The 13870-nt window shown below is 41.4% G+C and overlaps 1 non-coding gene across 1 annotated transcript; it reads right to left on the bottom strand.

Annotated features, from left to right (window-relative positions):
* Positions 1-1005: 1005 nt before the first annotated feature.
* LOC117309794 (small nucleolar RNA SNORA70) lies at positions 1006-1145 on the bottom strand. The gene has a single exon (XR_004524092.1). It is a non-coding gene; the product is annotated as a small nucleolar RNA SNORA70 (small nucleolar RNA).
* Positions 1146-13870: the final 12725 nt, after the last annotated feature.

Raw genomic sequence — 13870 nt, 5'->3', positions numbered from 1 at the left:
CTAGACAGACCCAGGTAATACAGACATGCACAGGTTTGGACACAGGGTCTGGGAAGAGAAATCCTGTGGGCCAGACAACGCAACATAGTCCCAAAACATGTCTCTAAGAGACTGGATGTGCGTCTGATAATACTAACTAATACTGAGAGTTTACGATGTACCCAAAACTCTAAGTACTTTACAAGCATGATCTCATTGTTTTTTTTTTTTAATTGTGGCAAAATATACATAAAACTTACTATCTTAATCATGTTAAGTGTACAATTCAGCGGTATTAAGTACATTCACAATGTTGTGTAACCATCACCATTACCCATCGCCAGAAATTTTTCATCATCCCAAACAAAAACTCTGTACCCAGTAACTGTAACTCCCCATTACCTCCCTCTTCCCAGGCTCTGGCCATCTCTATTCTACTTTCTGTCTCTATGAAAATGTCTATTCTAGGTATCTTATATAAGTGGCATCGTACAATATTTGTCCTTTTGTGACTGGCTTATTTCACTTAGCATAATTCTTATAAGTTCACGCACATTGTAGCATGTGTCAGAATTTCATTCTTTTTTTTTTTTTTTTTTTTTTTTTTTTTAAAGGAAAGTAGGATTTATTGGTGGGCGTGAGTAAGGAAGGGACAGTGCCAAGTCTCTCATGAGTGCAGGGCCCGCCATTGGTCCGGGGGCTGTGATGAGGGATGTATTTGACCCCATAGCCATCCAGGATGAGCCGCTTTCCTGCCATCATGTTTTCAAATTCGTCTGCATTAAACTTAGTAAATTCCCACTCCTTGGAGATGTGGATCTTTTGGCGGCTAGGGAACTTGCACTTGGCCCTACGTAGGGCCTCAATCACATGATCCTTGTTCTGCAGCTTGGTGCGGAGGGACATTGTGACTTGGCCAGTGTGAACCCTGGCCACTGTGCCCTGGAGCTTTCCAAAGGCACTTCGCATACCTGTCTGGAGTCTAGATTGGGGACACCATGCCAGTCATGAAGGTCCACTGGAAAGGGCTGTCTCCAAGGTCCCTGAGGGCAACCCGTACAGGCAACAGGCTGCGTACACTACTGAGGAGGCTGCTATTTTCAGCCGTTGCACACTGGGCCCCCAAGGGGAAGAAAGCAGAATTTCATTCTTCGATTTGGCTGCACTGGGTCTTAGTTGTGGCACGCAGGATCATTTTTTAGTTGCGGCCCGCAGGCTCTTAGTTGCAGCACGCGGGATCTAGGAATCGAACCTGGGCCCCCTGCATTGGGAGCACGGAGTCTTAACCACTGGACAACCAGGGAAGTCCCTCATTCCTTTTCAAAGCCAAATGATATTCCATTGTATGTATTATACGTATTACAATTTGTTTGTCCATTCATCTGCTGATGGACATCTGAGTTGTTTCCACCTTTGGGCTCTTGTGAGTAATACTGCTTAAAACTGTAATGGAAAATTCCAAACATATACAAAAGTAGATCAAAAGAATGGGATAAACCCCCATGTACAATAATTATTAACTCATAGCCAATCTTCTTTTTTTTTTAAGTTTTTACTTTTTGGTCATGCCACAGGGCATGTGGGATCTTGGCTCCCCGACCAGGGATCAAACCCGTGCCCCCTGCATTGGAAGCGCAGAGCCTTAACCACTGGACCGCTAAGGAACTCCCTTCACAGGCATTCTTGTTTTATCTGTATCCATACCTAATTCTCCGTCCCATATTATTTTGAAGAACATCTCAAATATCGTAAATGCCACTCTTGTTTCCATTTTACAGATGGAAAGGCACAGAGAGGTTATCTTACCAAGATTACAGAGCTCCTAAGTGATGGAGCCGGGATTTAAACTAAGGCAGCGTGATGGCTGAGCCCATACTTGTGTCTTTGCTACACCTGTGTGTGTGTTTGCGTACACACACACACACACACACATCAGGTCAAATTTGGGCAAGTTGGAAAAGTGCATTTGGAAAAGTTTGCCTCTTCCTACATTTTTTCCCACTCTTGGATGCTGCCTGGAATTTAAAACAGATAGGCATGACTTTGAAGCCTTAGTTCTTAGTTGCAGCTGGAGTCAGCGATCCCCAACCTCCAGAGTTGTTGTGAGGATTAAATGAGATAAAGTCAGTGAAAGTGCCAGGCGCCTCCTAGCATGTGGCAGGAGAGCATTATATGTGCTTTCCCCTCCCCTCCTTGGGGGGCCAGGCCCTCCTTCTCTCCACAGAAGCAAATGTCAAGAAAACATGCTCTATCAGAGTATGACTCTCAGAGGTCAATGTGTAATCCCTCTGGGGGATTTGCGTTGTGAAATAAAGGATTTTATCCTTTGGCTTTGTGGTGTGGGCTGTGGGTGAGTGCAGAACAGAGGTGTTGCAATTCCTTCTTGCCCCTGAAATCATGTATGTGTGTGTATGCACGTGCATGTACGTGCACAAGTGTGTAAGACTGGCCTGTAGATAAGTTCAGGCTTCATTCTCTGCCCAGAGCATTACATTACTTTCTTTTCTATAAAGAATTGTGTCCTGAAACAAGCAACTACTTGTTCTATCTCCTTTTTCTATCTCCTTTCCCTCTTGGCTAAAACAGGAGGAAAAGCCCTTTGTTGGGACCCTTGTCATTTTCTGGTCCAAGGACACAAAGCCACAGGATGGAGGTCTGAGCTCAGATAGGTCTTGGCAAGTCCTGTTCATCCCCTTTGGAATTTCTGTGGCCGGTCCCCTGGAGTTAATTTGGGAAGGGACTGCAGAGCTCAGTGGACAGTTGAGCAGGACTCACTGGCTGACCACAGAGAAGTCTCAGGTAACCTCAAGATGCATCTGCCGGGGAGGCTTGGGAGGTGGGGCGCTGCAGCCTCAGGTATATTAAGCGATGGTTAGCAAGTGTGACTGGCTGTTTCCTCTGCCTGGAATGACCTTTGCTGATGGTGCCCATGGAAGTAATATAAGCCTTCAATGCCAAGCTCACATCCTGCCGCCTCCATGAAGTTTTCCCTGCGTCACACCCTACCACCCACTACCACCCATCCCTGCCATACAGAGTGATTTCTCGCACTCTGAACCCTTATGACATCACCTGTGTACCTACTTTTGCTGCTTTGTGTCTGTACTATCTGAATACCCATCTTAGCTCTTTGATAGATCAGAGTGAGTTCCTAGAGAATAGGAATCGTTCCATCTATTCTTTTCACTGTTCAGAGCTCTTCACAGGGCACACAACTACCAATAAATATCTGTTGAATAAATGATGTATTTCATGACAATGGCATATAGTAGGCACTCAGCAAATGCATACTGAATGCAATAACATCATCTCCCACGGCTGGGAAATGCAAGAGACTTTTTACACTACCCTTGATGTTTAGGTGGAAACCAGTTACACACAACCCTTTCAGTTCTAAAATCTGTCCAAACTTCCACGGAAATAACCGTAAAGACTACCTTGAGGTAGGGTATGAGATGGTCTCAAGGTCTTTCAAGTATTCTAATATTTCAAAATGTGTCATTTTTTTTGTCTGTTTAATATCCCAACTAGTCTCCAGAAGAACTTGAAGTGTCACAAAGTAGAGTGCATGTGTGAGGATTTAAGATCATCTGAATCAGAACACCTGGTTAATCAGAACTTTTCTGCCCATCAGCAGAATGGTCACTGATACTTGCAGCAGTGACCCTGTAGTCAAGAAACCCAAATACCTCGTTTAAAGATACAATATCTTCAGAAACATGCTTTTAAAAAACCACTTAAACCATTTAAAAATATACAATTCAGCGGCATTAAGTACATTTATATTGTTGTACAACCATCATCACTCTCCATCTCCAGAACCTTTTCATCATTCCAAACAGAAACTCAATACCCACTAAACTATAACTCCCCATTCTCCCCTCCCCTCAGTCCCTGGTAATCTCTATTGTACTTTCTGTCTCCATGAATTTGCCTATTCTAGGCACCCCCTATAATGGAATTATACACTACTTGTCCTTTCGTGACTGGCTCACTTAGTGTTTTGTGCTCAGGTTCACCCATGTTGTAGCATGTCTCAGAATCTCATTCTTTTTAAGGCTGAATAATATTCCATTGTATGTATACACCACATTTTGTTTATCCCTTCATCTTTGATGGACATTTGAGCTGTTTTCACCATTTGGCTATTGTCAATAACGCTGCTATGAACACAGGTGTACAAATATCTGTTCAGAAATATGTCTTTTTTTAAATCATAGACTTATTCTCACTGGTAAACCCTAGATCCATGGTAACTTCCCATTAACCAGAAAATTTGAGTAATCAGAATACCCCATTCCACCATTAGGTTTGCTAAGGACCTTTCTTGGAATATTGGGTGGATGGACACTAGACAGTGATAGGGACGGAGGCCTCTGTCTCAGGAATGGACACGGGGCCACCAGGAGGCAGGTGACTGGGCACAGTACACATTAGTAATGTGCCCAGCACACCCATCCCACCCCACCCCCACCTCAACCCTGTCACTGCTCTAGATCTTAGAACGGGCTGCTTTTCCAAAAAGGTATGGACTTGAGGCACATTTGTTCTGAGTTAAGCTTGGCTGCAGTTAAAGTGTTATCATGTCTGTGGAGCTCAAATTACGGAGGCTGCCTTTGGCCAGTAAATGGCACAGCCCGGCTGCTCAGAGAGGTGGAAAATTCTGAGGCCCCTCCAGCACTGTTTCAGGAAAAACGCTCTGAGTGGTGTGGAGAGGGGCCAGCTGGTGATGTCAAGGGATTTATAAAAGAGATTACAAGACCTTTTAAGGGAATGAGGCAGTTGCTAATGATGGAAAACTGCTAAAGCTGGATCTGGATAAGGCCTGAACATTTAATTTGCTAGTTATCCTGAAATGCTTGTAATTTGTAAAAAACATATTGTGCCACTCCCTTTGTGTGTACTTTAAAAGACAACATCAGAGTGTGGAGGGAAGAACCTGTTATGCTAATCAAACTCTGGGGTAACTGAAACTGAGATCTCACACATAAAGCCCCAAGTGGGCGATCCAGGACCTGGGAAGAAGAATTAAGTGCCCAAATGCACCTGGGTGCACTGCACATCTGTATTTTTCTTTCTTTCTTTCTTCCTTATTTTTTTTTAAGCACACTAGTGGGGGGTCTGGAGGAAGCTTTATTTTTTAAGCAGCTACTAAGCTGCTTACAAGCTTTACACCTCCAAAGAGAGATCTGAAAATAAAATATTTACTTATATTGCATTTCCAACTGTTTCCATAGTCTTTTTACAACCCTTGTGTCATCTTATCTTAAGAATGCGGCTTTTATAAAGAGGAACCAAGATCATTTACAATGACAGGGTAGATTTAGTCGAGCAGACAATCTCCAACTTTAACAGCTGAGCTTACTTGGTGTTTTAAATAGATAACTAACGAAAAGTCGGCCCAGATTTAGGAATAGAGATCTAAGTTTGGAAGGGCAAAAGTGAAGGTCCTAAAATCAATTTCCAGTGGAGCAGCTAAACTAAATTCTCTTTGCCATTATGGAGCCCGAAAACAAACCAATGAACAAACAAACAAATAAACCAAACAAAACTAATGGCCCACATAAATAATACTCAAATTGTCAGCCAATGAGAAGGCCTAAAGCTAAAGTGGAAGAGAAGCAAGAATTAGAAACTAGCATCTGGAAGTGAGCAGGGTGGAGGTACTTTGGAACCCACGATCCTGAGGCATAATTGGTTGCAGCTTTATCTGTGTCCCTCATCCTTTATTTGTGGGTATAGGAGAATGCCACAAGGACTGTCTGGTCAACTCTCCACACGCTCTTATAATATGGAAAATCCAATCATTTGCTTTAAGTGCCATTTTTCAATTGTAGCTTAAATAAAAGGGTCAGGAAACATATGTTGTTTTCTTTTCTTTTCTTCTTTTTGGTTGGGGGGAGGAGGGTAATCTTGCTGAATTAGCACCCCGGGTCATATCCCAGTTCAAACATTTCCCACAGAGTGCGGTCATCTCAGCCACGTGTCAAGGCCTCCTCTGCTGCCTCCAGATTTGCTGGCTGTCTTATCACCCCTGTGCTCCAGTAGGGACTCCATCCTGCAAGCTTATCTCCTCACTGTTCCCTGAAGACACTTTGCAGACTAATGTCTCTTCACACCCTGCTTCCATGTCTTCTGCTCTCCTCCTGCTCTGCTCTTTATTAACTACTTTCCCTTTTTCAAGCCGGACTCAAGCCTCTCCTCCTCTTCCTCTTCCTCCTCCTTCTTCTTTTCCAATCGGGATGCCTTTCTTTCCTTCCTTCCTTCCTTCCTTCCTTCCTTCCTCCCTCCCTCTCTCCCTCCTTCTCTCTCTCTTTCACTCTTTCTCTCTTGCTTTCTTTCCTTCCTTCCTTCACTGAAATAGAGTTGGGGCAGCTTCAAGATGGCGGAAGAGTAAGACGCGGAGATCACCTTCCTCCCCACAGATACACCAGAAATACATCCACACGTGGAACAACTCCTACAGAACACCTACTGAACGCTGGCAGAAGACCTCAGACCTCTCAAAAGGTGCGCGAGGAGAGGGGATTCAGAGTGCCGCTTAAAGGAGCTCCAGAGATGGGCGCGAGCCGCGGCTAACAGCACTGACGGCAGAGACGGGCATGAGACACTAAGGCTGCTGCTGCCGCCACCAGGAAGCTCGTGTGCGAGCACAGGTCACTACCCACACCTCCCTTCCTGGGAGCCTGTGCAGCCCGCCACTGCCAGGATCCCGGGATCCAGGGACAACTTACCCGGGAGAACGCAGGTCGCGCCTAAGAACGGTGCAACGTCACGCCGGCCTCTGCCGCGGCAGGCCCGCCCCGCACTCCGTACGCCTCCCTCCCCGCGGCCTGAGTGAGCCAGAGCCCGCGAATCAGCGGCTCCTTTAACCCCGTCCTGTCTGAGCGAAGAACAGACGCCCTCTGGCGACCTACACGCAGAGGCGGGGCCAAATCCAAAGCTGAGCCCCTGGGAGCTGTGCGAACAAAGAAGAGAAAGGGAAATGTCTCCCAGCAGCCTCAGGAGCAGTGGATTAAAGCTCCACAGTCAACTTGATGTACCCTGCATCTGTGGAATACATGAATAGACAACAAATCATCCCAAATTGAGGAGGTGGACTTTGGGAGCAAAGATATATTATTTTTTCCCCTTTTTCTCTTTTTGTGAGTGTGTATGTGTATGCTTCTGTGTGTGATTTTGTCTGTATAGCTTTGCTTTCACCATTTGTCCTAGGGGTCTGTCCCTACATATTTTCTTTGTTTTTTTTTTTTTACTTTTTAAAATTTGTTTCGTAATAATTATTTTTTATTTTAATAACTTTTTAATTTTACTTTATTTTATTTTATCCTCTTTCTTTCTTTCCATTTTTTCTCCCTTTTATTCTGAGCCGTGGGGATGAAAGGCTCTTGGTGCAGCAGCCAGGAGTCAGTGCTGTGCCTCTGAGGTGGGAGAGCCAAGTTCAGGACACTGGTCCACAAGAGACCTCCCAGCTCCACGTAAAATGAAACGGCAAAAATCTCCTAGAGATCTCCATCTCAACGCCAAGACCCAGCTTCACTCAACGATCAGCAAGCTACAGTGCTGGACACCCTAAGCCACACAACTAGCAAGACAGGAACACAGCCCCATCCATTAGCAGAGAGGCTGCCTAAAATCATAATAAGGCCACAGACACCCCAAAACACACCACCAGATGTGGACCTGCCCACCAGAAAGACAAGATCCAGCCTCATCCACCAGAACACAGGCACTACTCCCCTCCACCAGGAAGCCTACACAACCCTCTGAACCAACCTTAGCCACTGGGGAGAGAAACGAAAAACAACGGGAACTACGAACCTGCAGCCAGTGAAAAGGAGACCCCAAACACAGTAAGATAAGCAAAATGAGAAGACAGAAAAACACACAACACATGAAGGAGCAAGATAAAAACCCACCAGACCTAACAAATGAAGAGGAAATAGGCAGTCTACCTGAAAATGAATTCAGAATAATGATAGTAAAGATGATCCAAAATCTTGGAAATAGAATAGAGAAAATGCAAGAAACATTTAACAAGGACCTAGAAGAACTAAAGATGAAAGAAGCAATGATGAACAACACAATAAATGAAATTAAAATTTCTCTACAAGGGATCAATAGCAGAATAACTGAGACAGAAGAACGGATAAGTGACCTGGAAGATAAAATAGTGGAAATAACTACTGAAGAGTAGAATAAAGAAAAAAGAATGAAAAGAACTGAGGACAGTCTCAGAGACCTCTGGGACAACATTAAATGCACCAACATTCGAATTATAGGGGTCCCAGAAGAAGAAGAGCAAAAGAAAGGGACTGAGAAAATATTTGAAGAGATTATAGGTGAAAACTTCCCTAATATGGGAAAGGAAATAGTTAATCAAGTCCAGGAAGTACAGACAGTCCCATACAGGATAAATCCAAGGAGAAACACGCCAAGACACATATTAATCAAACTATCAAAAACTAAATACAAAGAAAACACATTAAAAGCAGCAAGGGGAAGACAACAAATAACACACAAGGGAATCCCCATAAGGTTAACAGCTGATCTTTCAGCAGAAACTCTGCAAGCCAGAAGGGAGTGGCAGGACATATTTAAAGTGATGAAGGAGAAAAACCTACAACCAAGATTACTCTACCCAGCAAGGATCTCATTCAGATTTGATGGAGAAATTAAAACCTTTACAGACAAGCAAAAGCTGAGAGAGTTCAGCACCATCAAACCAGCTTTACAATAAATGCTAAAGGAACTTCTCTAGGCAGGAAACACAAGAGAAGGAAATGATCTACAATAAAAAACCCAAAACAATTAAGAAAATGGGAATAGGAACATTCATATCGATAATTACCTTACATGTAAATGGATTAAATGCTCCCACCAAAAGACACAGACTTGCTGAATGGATACAAAAACAAGACCCATATACATGCTGTCTACAAGAGACCCACTTCAGACCTAGGGACACAAACAGACTGAAAGTGAGGGGATGGAAAAAATATTCCATGCAAATGGAAACCAAAAGAAAGCTGGAGTAGCAATTCTCATATCAGACAAAATAGACTTTAAAATAAAGACTATTACAAAGGAAAAAGAAGGACACTACGTAATGATCAAGGGATCGATTCAAGAAGAAGATATAACAATTGTAAATATTTATGCACCCAACATAGGAGCACCTCAATACATAAGGCAAATACTAACAGCCATAAAAGGGGAAATCGACAGTAACACAATCATAGTAGGGGACTTTAACACCCCACTTTCACCAATGGACAGATCATCCAAAGTGACAATAAATAAGGAAACACAGCTTTAAATGATACATTAAACAAGATGGACTTAATTGATATTTATAGGACATTCCATCCAAAAACAACAGAATAAACATTCTTCTCAGGTGCTCATGGAACACTCTTCAGTATAGGTCATATCTTGGGTCACCAATCAAGCCTTGGTAAATTTAAGAAAATTGAAGTCATGTCAACTATCTTTTCCGACCACAATGCTATGAGACTACATATCAATTACAGGAAAAGATCTGTAAAAAATACAAACATATGGAGGCTAAACAATACACTACTTAATAACCAAGTGACCATTGAGGAAATCAAAAATTTCCTAAAAACAAATGACAATGGAGCCACGACAACTCAAAACCTATGGGATGCAACAAAAGCAGTTCCAAGAGGGAAGTTTATAGCAATACAACCCTACCTTAAGAAACAGGAAACATCTCAAATAAACAACGTAAACTTGCATCTAAAGCAATTAGAGAAAGAACAAAACCCCCCAAAGTTAGCAGAAGGAAAGAAATCATAAAGATCAGATCAGAAATAAATGAAAAAGAAATGAAGGAAATGATAGCAAAGATCAATAAAACTAAAACCTGGTTCTTTGAGAAGATAAACAAAATTGTTAAACCATTAGCCAGAATCATCAAGAAAAAACGGAAGACTCAAATCAACAGAATTAGAAATGATAAAGGAGAAGTAAAAACTGACATTGCAGAAATGCAAAGGATCATGAGAGATTACCACAAGCAACTCTATGCCAATAACATGGACAACCTGGAAGAAATAGACAAATTCTTAGAAATGCACAACCTACCGAAACTGAACCAGGAAGAAATAGAAAATATGAACAAACCAATCACAGGCACTGAAATTGAAACTGCGATTAAAAATCGTCCAACAAGCAAAAGCCCAGGACCAGATGGCTTCACAGGAGAATTCTGTCAAACATTTAGAGAAGAGCTAACACCAATACTTCTCAAACTCTTCCAAAATATAGCAGAGGGAGGAACACTCTCAAACTCATTCTATGAGGCCACCATCACCCTGATACCAAAACCAGACAAAGATGTCACAAAGAAAGAAAACTACAGGCCAATTTCACTGATGAACATAGTTGCAAAAATCCTCAACAAAATACTAGCAAACAGAATCCGACAGCACATTAAAAGGATCATACACCATGATCAAGTGGGGTTATTCCAGGAATGCAAGGATTCTTCAATATACGCAAATCAATCAACGTGATACACCATCTTAACAAATTGAAGGAGAAACACTATATGATCATCTCAATCAACACAGAGAAACTTTCGACAAAATTCAACACCCATTTATGATAAAAACCCTGCAGAAAGTAGGCATAGAGGGAACTTTCCTCAACATAATAAAGGCCATATATGACAAACCCACAGCCAACATGGTCCTCAATGGCGAAAAACTGAAACCATTTCCATTAAGATCAGGAACAAGACAAGGTTGCCCACTATCACCACTATTATTCAACAAGTTTTGGAAGTTTTAGCCACAGCAATCAGAGAAGAAAAAGAAATAAAAAGAATCCAAATCAGAAAAGAAGAAGTAAAGCTGTCACTGTCTGCAGATGACATGATACTATACATAGAGAATCCTAAAGATGCTACCAGAAAACTACTAGAGCTAATCAATGAATTTGGTAAAGTAGCAGGATAAAAAAAAAATGCACAGAAATGTCTTGCATTCCTATACACTACTGATGAAAAATCTGAAAGTGAAATTAAGAAAACACTGCCATTTACCATTGCAACAAAAAGAATAAAATATCAAGGTATAAACCTCTCTAAGGAGACAAAAGACCTGTATGCAGGAAATTATAAGACACTGATTAAAGAAATTAAAGATGATACCAATAGATGGAGAGATATACCATGTTCTTGGATTGGAAGAATCAACATTGTGAAAATGACTCTACTACCCAAAGCAATCTACAGATTTAATGCAATCCCTATCAAACTACCACTGGCATTTTTCACAGAACTAGAACAAAAATTTTCACAATTTGTATGGAAACACAAAAGACCCCGAATAGCCAAAGCAATCTTGAGAATGAAAAATGGAGGTGGAGGAATCAGGCTCCCTGACTTCAGAGTATACTACAAAGCTACATAATCAAGACAGTATGCTACTGGCACAAAAACAGAAATATAGATCAATAGAACAGGATAGAAAGCCCGGAGATAAACCCACGCACATATGGTCACCTTATCTTTGATAAAGGAGGCAAGAATATACAGTGGAGAAAAGATAGCCTCTTCAATAAGTGGTGCTGGGAAAACTGGACAGGTACATGTAAAAGTATGAGATTAAAGCACTCCCTAACACCATACACAAAAATAAACTCAAAATGGATTAAAGACCTAAATGTAAGGCCAGACACTATCAAACTCTTAGAGGAAAACATAGGCAGAACACTCCATGAGATAAATCACAGCAAGATACTTTTTGACACACCTCCTAGAGAAATGGAAATAAAAACAAAAAGGAACAAATGGTACCTAATGAAACTTAAAAGGTTTTGCACATGGGAGAAAATATTTGCAAGTGAAGCAACTGACAAAGGATTAATCTCCAAAATTTACAAGCAGCACATGCAGCTTAATATCAAAAAACCCAATCCAAAAATGGGCAGAAGACCTAAATAGACATTCCGCCAAAGAAGATATACAGATTGCCAACAAAGACATGAAAGAATGCTGAACATCATTAATCATTAGAGAAATGCAAATCAAAACTACAATGAGATATCATCTCACACCAGTCAGAATGGCCATCATGAAAAAATCTAGAAATAATAAATGCTGGAGAGGGTGTGGAGAAAAGGGAACACTCTTGCACTGTTGGTGGGAATGTAAATTGATACAGCCAGTATGGAGAACAGTATGGAGGTTCCTTAAAAAACTAAAAACAGAACTACCATACGACCCAGCAATCCCACTACTGGGCATATACCCTGAGAAAACCAGAATTTAAAAAGAGTCATGTACCAAAATGTTCATTGCAGCTCTATTTACAATAGCCAGGACATGGAAGCAACCTAGGTTTCAACAGACGAATGGATAAAGAAGATGTTGCACATATATACAATGGAATATTACTCAGCCATAAAAAGAAACGAAATTGAGTTTTTTGTACTGAGGTGGATGGACCTAGAGTCTGTCATACAGAGTGAAGTAAGTCAGAAAGAGAAAAAGAAATATTGTATGCTAACACGTATATAGGAAATCTAAGAAAAAGAAAAAAAAGGTCATGAAGAACCTAGGGGCAAGATGGGAATAAAGACACAGACCTACTAGAGAATGGACTTGAGGATATGGGGAGTGGGAAGGGTAAGCTGTGACAAAGTGAGAGAGTGGCATGGACATATATACACTACCAAAAGTAAAATAGATAGCTAGTGGGAAGCAGCCACAGAGCACAGGGAGATCAGCTCGGTGCTTTGTGACCACCTAGAGGGGTAGGATAGGGAGGGTGCGTGGGAGGGAGACGCAAGAGGGAAGAGATATGGGAACATATGTATATGTATAACAGATTCACTTTGTTATAAAGCAGAAACTAACACACCATTGTAAAGCAATTATACTCCAATGAAGATGTAGAAAAAAATAGAGTTGATTTACAATGTTCTGCGAATCTCTGCTGTGTAGCAAAGTGACTCAGTTTTATACATAGAGACATTCTTTTTAAAATATTCTTTTCCATTATGGTTTATCCCAGGAGACTGGATATAATTCTCTGTGCTATACAGTAGGACCTTGTTGTTTATTCATCCTAAATGTAATAGTTTGCATCTACCTGTCCATTCCTCTCCCTCCCCCCTTCCCCTTGGCAACCACAAGTGTGATTTTTGTGTCTGTGAGTCTGTTTCTGTTTTGTAGATAGGTTCATTGGTGCCATATTTTAGATTCCATATATAAGTGATATCATATGGTATTTGTCTTTCTCCTTCTGACTTACTTCACTTAGTATGATAATCTCTAGTTCCATCCATATTGTTTCAAATGGCATTATTTGTTCCTTTTTTATGACTTAGTAGTATTCCATTGTATATGTTTACCACATCTTTATCTGTTCATCTGTTGATGGACACTTAGGTTGTTTCCATGTGTTGGCTATTGTGAACAGTGCTGCTATGAATATAGGGGTGCATGTATCCTTTTGAATTATAGTATTGTCCAGGTATATGCTCAGGATTGGGATTGCTGGACCATATGGTAATTCTATATTTAGTTTTCTGAGGAACCTTCATGCTGTTTTCCATTGTGGTTGCACCAATTTACACTCCCACCAACAGTGTAGGACGTTCTCTTTTCTCCATACCCTCTCCAGCATTTGTTATTTGTAGATATTTTATTATTTTATTTATTTTTTGGCTGTGTGGCTTGTGAGATCTTAGTTCCCTGATCAGGGATTGAACCTGTGCCCTTGGCAGTGAAACTGCGGAGTCCTAACCACCGGACCGCCAAAGAATTCCCGGTAGACTTTTTTTCTTTAGCATCTTTATTGGAGTATAGTTGCTTTAAAGTGTTGTGTTAGTTTCTTCTGTATAACAAAGTGAATCA

The sequence above is a fragment of the Tursiops truncatus genome, chromosome 1, assembly GCF_011762595.2.
Source record: "Tursiops truncatus isolate mTurTru1 chromosome 1, mTurTru1.mat.Y, whole genome shotgun sequence".
Classification (NCBI taxonomy): Eukaryota; Metazoa; Chordata; class Mammalia; order Artiodactyla; family Delphinidae; genus Tursiops; species Tursiops truncatus.
The sequence above is the reverse complement of the archived record's forward strand: the minus strand, read 5'-3'. Positions and strand labels throughout refer to the sequence as shown.